General features: G+C 54.5%; 1 protein-coding gene across 2 annotated transcripts in view; it reads left to right on the top strand.

Annotated features, from left to right (window-relative positions):
* The first annotated feature begins 1,003 nt into the window (after nucleotides 1-1,003).
* DNMT3A (DNA methyltransferase 3 alpha) overlaps nucleotides 1,004-6,000 on the top strand; it is a 120,251-nt gene continuing 115,254 nt past the window's right edge. Inside the window, exon 1 of one of the 2 annotated variants that reach the window (XM_048516199.1) lies at nucleotides 1,004-1,123. The gene's annotated coding sequence lies outside the window, so the exon portion shown is untranslated. The remainder of the gene's footprint in view (nucleotides 1,124-6,000) is intronic. The other variant, XM_048516183.1, reaches the window with a different exon arrangement.

Here is a 6,000-nt window from a genome sequence, read left to right as displayed (position 1 = left end):
TGGACTACAATTGGCCATGCTGGCAGGGGCTGATGGGAATTGTAGTCCATGAACATCTGGAGAGCCACAGGTTGCAGACCCCTGGTCTAGGGTCTCCCTCAGGGGTCTTTCACATAATTGTTTTCACTGAAAATGCTGGTATTGAATTTGGAAGCTTCTGCATGCAAAGTGGATGTTCCACCACTGAGCCATGGTCTTTTGGGGGTGAAAGAGTGATTTTAATCATGTATTTAGTGTCAAATTATCAAAACTGAACTTCAAATACTTGAGTAGAACATTGAAGTCGGTATCATCTTCAGGCCATTGTGAAGCCACGCATCCAAAGGATTTCCAGAGTCAGAGAGGTCCTGCAGCTTGACCTGATGTGTGGCGCCTCTCTAGATCACCACTCAGTGAGAAAAGAGGGAGTCCTGTTCATTCTTTAGCTGAATGATTGTGAACTGCTAGACTTTGCCATCTTGTCATATGGAACTCAAAATATGAGCTTGAGCTTGGCTCGAAATATGCCCAGAGATAAATACATGACTAACTTAGGGACTCATTGTCACAAGTAGCAGTAGCCATATGTACGACGGTCAAACGGACTTTGAATGGAGAAGTATCAGTCATGACAGCTGGAAATGGGATCTCCTTTGGGGACAAGTGATGGGGCTGCTTTCTCCAGAGCTTCTGCGTTGGTATGGTCTCCATCGTGTTTAAAGAGAAAAGCCTTTGCCTTGAGCAAGCGAGAGGGGTTGGCTGGAGGCGTAGAGGTCAGCGAGAAGGCGAGGCTTTGGCCCCAGCGCCACTGTCCCCACTGGATAGCCATTCCCCAGGGACAGACGGGTGCTAGGACCCGGGTGGCCGCCCGCCTGCAAGCTGTCCTGGCAGAGACGGCCGGTGCCTCTCGGGCTCCCCCTGTCGGGTTCTGGCGGCGCTGCGGGCCGAGCGCGTCCGAACGGAGCCGAGGCGGTCCGATCCGAGCGGCTTCGTTGCTGCAGTGGAGGCGGCAGGCGAGGCCTCCTCCCCGGGTAGGGCAAGGCAAGGCAAGGCAAGGCAAGAGGGAGCGCGGAAGGAGAAGGATTCCCCCCCTCCCGAGAAGGAACCAGCAGCTGCAACAGCGGCAGCAACGCCGGGGTGCAAGGTAAAAACAAAAACGGGGAGGGGGAGAGCTGACACTTGCAAAAGGGAAGGGAGGGGGGCATCCGTGCCAGAGCCAGTTCTCCGCTTGCACCCCTGGGCAAGCATTTCTGGAGGAAATGGGGGAGAGATGGCTATGACATGCGGGGCTGGCGCAGAGAGGATGGCAGAGCCCCCCCCCCTCCCCGCCGCATCCCTCCGCACCAGCCGCAGCGCCCCCCCCCCCCTTCCGCGCCTTTCCTGGGTTGCATTTTCCATGCATGCCCGGTAGAAGCAGCGGCAACTCAAACCCCCCCCCCCCCCGTGATCGCTTGTTGCATTTTATGGCATTGCACAGAAATTGCACGTCCGTGGCTGGAGAGGTCTGTTATTGCCAGCGCCTCCTCCGCTCTCTTCCTCCTCCCCCCCCCCCGTCGCCGTCAAGTTCAAGTGGCTTCCTCCTGGCACAGGGATGGGCAAAGGAGGGGGGTTGGCAGCCAGGGGTCCCCCTCCGAGATGTGCCCAACCCTATGGATTCCCCCTTCGAGATTTGGGGCGAACTTGAACTTCACGTATTTTCCCTCGTAATATGTGAAAGGAGAGGGAGAGAAGCTTGACGTGTGGAGGGGGGGGGGGAGAGTGCAGCGGTGCACCCCCTGCGTAGATTTGTGTGTGCGCGCGCGCGCCGTGCCGCGGGGGGGCGGGAGGGGGCTTTTTATTAATTCCCATTTTTGCAGACGTGTCTCGCCTGCGCTGTTAGCCTGTTTGTTTTTTTTTTGCAAAGATGCGTCTGGGTTTTGCAGGGACAAAAAATAAAAAAGACACACGCAAAGATGGGGGGGGGGGGCGAGGAAGGGAAGCCGCGGTGGATTTCCGTCTATCTCCTCCGCCTGCCCTCCCCCCGCCCCGAAATTCTCCTGCAAAGCGGAATATGTTGCACCGAGCAAGTAGAGGGCAAAGCGGAGCAAAAAAATGGCAGCCTGGCATGACCCGACCGGGGGGGGGGGGGGGGCTGGGAGACCCCCCTCCTTTTCGTGCTGGAAGGGAAGCGTAATTTCAGGGAGACAGAAAAGGCGATTAAGGTGGGATCGGGGGGGGGGGGGGGTTTGCACAGCAAAGCGCAGACTGCTGGGTATTAGTGTGTGGAGGGGCTAAACCACAAGATAACATTGGGCGGGGACCGCTTTCTCCCCCCGCACACACCTGTAGCGGGGGGGGGGCGTTGTCCGTTCTCCCCCCGGTGCAATTCCCCGGGGTCTTGTACCCGCGATCCCCCGCCACCATCCGCGAAATTCTGACCAAGGGGGGCGAATGGGATGCGTTGGGAGCCGGTGCGGGTATCCCGGTGCACCTTACAGCCAGCCGCCCCTCCTCGAGCCAGCCAAATTTGTGCCGGGGCGGAGGCGTTCCGGATCGGTCCCGTGTGCCAGGCTTAGGTGTTCAATCTCTGCTGGGGGAGGACTGGCCCCCCCGGGGAGGCGGGCTCTGCCGTGTCCTTGAACGCTTTGCAGCTCGGCTGGTGAAGGGCAAACCGCGGGGCGTGCGGGGGGGGGGGTGCAGTTGGGCTCACTGCTCAGTCCCTCCCCAGCAGGCCCGTCCTTGCTGGGGCTGGGGAGGGGCCCTCTCGGTTAGCCCCTCTCCGAAATGTAGCCGGGAACCCCTCCCTTCGCTTTTTCCATGTTTGCCAGCCCTCCTCTTGACTTGCGTGCATGGCTGGGTTAATATCCCCGGACTGGCACCGTGCCAAGCTCCAGTCTCCTCCCTCCGCCTCTGACTCCTCACAGCCGGAGGGGCTGCTTTTTTTTTTTTATTATTTTATTTTCGCAGGGCTGCCTGCCCGGCATCAGCCTGACCCACTGAACTGGGGCAGGCCGGGTGGGGGGGGGGGGCAGGAAGGACGCTCCTCGGTGCATGCCCAGTGCTGGAGGGCAGGACTTTGCACACTATGCAAATACCGCTTCTTCCAGCTGTCAATCTGGAAATAGGGTGTTTGTGTGAGTGCGAACACTGGGACTCTGGCAATTTCTTGCGCTCTGGGCAGGGATGCCGAAGGACTGGGTGGCTAAGGGTAGCCTTGACCACGACCCCCTTTGCTGCATCAGGCCCAACTTATATCAAGCTGCTAAAATCCTTGTGTTTTTTTCACCCTTGGTGTTGCCAGGCTAAAACTAGGGATCTGTGCACTCAGTTCCTTGCTCCCCTTGCGGCAAGCAGTGTGCAGCGCCTTGCACAGTCTGCTGGCGGATCATCGACCTTGGTAATGGGTAGCGTATTGCCTGCTTGGGCAGTTCTTCAGACTCCTTGGGTTCAAGCCACTGCGGTGGTTTCCACAGGCAGGAAATTGCCCTGGCTCAGTGGACGATTGGATGGGTGCGGGTTTTCCCCTTCCCTTCTAAAGAGGGGGTCCCCACCAGTGTATACTCCTTAGGTGTGGTTGAAATGACAATGTGTTGAAAACTGCCATTCAACTTCCCTGCCCCTTCAGCCGTTTGTTCTGGAACGTGTGGAAATTAACTTTGGTTTTGGTGAAGACATTCTTGGGCTTTCTTGACATTCCTAAAAATTGTTGTGTGGCGATCCTCCTTTTAAGATCTGGGGATCTGATGATTATAGAAAGAAATGCTTATGCTTGACCTGAGCGGTGTTTAGAAACAGCCGCTTGATGAGTGCGAGGATACCACTGGGCCATTTACATCTCTACCTATCCGCCTTTATCTTCTTTGGTTGTTTGGTCGTGATTTCTGGAGTGTTGGGGGTGGGTGGGTCTAGAAACCCCGAAGCGAGTGTTTCAAGCACAGCAGCCATGAAAGATCTTGACAATACAATATGGGGAGAAGGGCTGACCTTTTGTGAACTGGGGATTTGGGGAAGGCGCTCTCAATAACTCTCCCATGCTGAGCCAGATGCAAACAACCTGGCGGGAGCCCATTCTCCTTCCAATCCGAATGTCTGCAAACATTCAAGGAAATCAGGGCCGTAGCTTGTCTGAGCTAACTGTGGCAAGATGGTGTTTAAGGGGGCGGGGGCTTTGCAGGCATCCCCCTCCCTTTGAGGAGGCAGGATTAGATTCTGGGTGAGGCTGCCTTTTTGCCTTATAATCTCTACATTTCTCAGTGCCTTAGAAGGAAGCTAAAGTTGATTGTCATGAGAAAAGTGTGGTGGGAGCGAGAAGAGACGCAGAAAAGGAATGTTTGCATTTTAAAACTTGGCAGGATCCCATCTGTTAGTCCTGCCTTGCAAACTTCCTTTGGACTTGCTTCTTTCTCCCCCTCACCTCCTCCCCCCCCAACTCTAGCAAGGCTCACAATTATTATTTGGCAGGAACTGAAAGACCCATCCCGCTCCAGGGGATGTGAGAATTTCTGTGTGAGTGTGCAGAGTTCTGAGCCTGGGCCGGGCTGTTGCGTTGCTGCTTGCGCCCTTCGGATCTTGCACCCCAGCGCCATCCAAGACGCTTTCCAACCGGAAATGAGGGGCAGTGACTGATGAAGCCTTTCCCAGCCTTGGGCGAGTAGGAGGGCAGACAGGTTGTGACCCCAGCAGAGGCCTTTTGACCTTTCCACCTGCCACGAAGCCCGGCCCTGGGCCCTTCTGTTGCTGTGACGGCACAGCCTGGAATGCTTCTAATCCAATGCAGGTCTGAGTGGAGTCTCCCAGCAGAGTGTGCCGATCGCAAGGGGGAACTGAGGTTGCCTAGCACACAGCGGGGGAGGTCGGCTCAGGGCATTGCGTCTTGGAGAGATTGCCAAGAAGGGACGTGCTTTCAGATGGAAAATAGGAGGCTGGTGTTGCACCGTTGATGGATTTCTGGTGCATTGGTGCAACCAGCGGGTATGTCGTGCCAGCCCTGGAGTGCTGTCCCTGCACACGGTTAGGCATTGTGGTTTTGAAATCTGTGTCACTCACAACCAGAAATCTGTGTGAGAGCTGTGTGTTGCTCACAGCTGGAAAGGAACTGGAAACTACCACATCATGGCTCCTGTTGCCAGGTTCAGTTGAGATCAGTATTTTTGTTTTTAGTTCCAAATAAAATAAGTGACTTGAATCAATAAAGGATGTTTATGGATGGAAGAACAGGTGATTTTTGCCAGTTTCCCCCCTCGCTTCGAACTTTGTCTTGCTCCCCTACCATTCCCTTGCCCTCAGGAGTATCGTTTCAGGGGTATTTGGGGGCTGCAGAAAGAAGGGGGACGTGGGGCGGTCTCACTCCACAAACAGAAAGCCTCCGTGCGAATCATGCCAACGAGCTTAGGGCAGGGTGCTGGCTGTGGCAGTCGAAGCAACAGGTTGCACCAAAGCTAACCTGACAATTTCACCTCTTCGAAGGTTTACTGTACCAGTGGTTGAGTCAGCCCAAAATGTGCTGTGACACCATTAGAGGGTAACATCACAACTAAATAAGGCTCATAGCCGTTCTGTGTCTGTTTCTCAGTTTGTTAGTTTCTTTCATTTTTATCCTAATTTGTGATCTCGACATGGTTGGTATATTTATAGGCCATGAATGAAGACAACCTTTTTTTCGTGAATGAATAACAGATCTTCATTGTTTATCCTTGTGCCTCGCCTAAAATTAAGAGAGGAAAGCTTTCTCTTGCCAAGAGGTGTTGGAGACGAGAATAAAAGCCCACACTTTCTGTTTACTGCTATGGCTGATTGGACTGTGCCTAGTAAACAATTCAAATTTCCAGCCCTTAAGCTGCAGTCAGCCGCTCTGAGGTACATGCCGAGTGCTGTGTGAGTGGAATCTTCCTTGTTTTGAGTCTTGCGTCCAGAACTGATTCTGATAGTGGGCAGCATAAGAATGCTGCTGGTTTGGCAAAAATCTCGGTGTTTGCATCAGGGTCCCAGACTTTGTACCAGGAAGCATGTTTGCTTCAGAGGTGGCGTGACCAGTATTGTTGT

This window comes from Sphaerodactylus townsendi, linkage group LG01, assembly GCF_021028975.2.
Source record: "Sphaerodactylus townsendi isolate TG3544 linkage group LG01, MPM_Stown_v2.3, whole genome shotgun sequence".
Classification (NCBI taxonomy): Eukaryota; Metazoa; Chordata; class Lepidosauria; order Squamata; family Sphaerodactylidae; genus Sphaerodactylus; species Sphaerodactylus townsendi.
The sequence above is the reverse complement of the archived record's forward strand: the minus strand, read 5'-3'. Positions and strand labels throughout refer to the sequence as shown.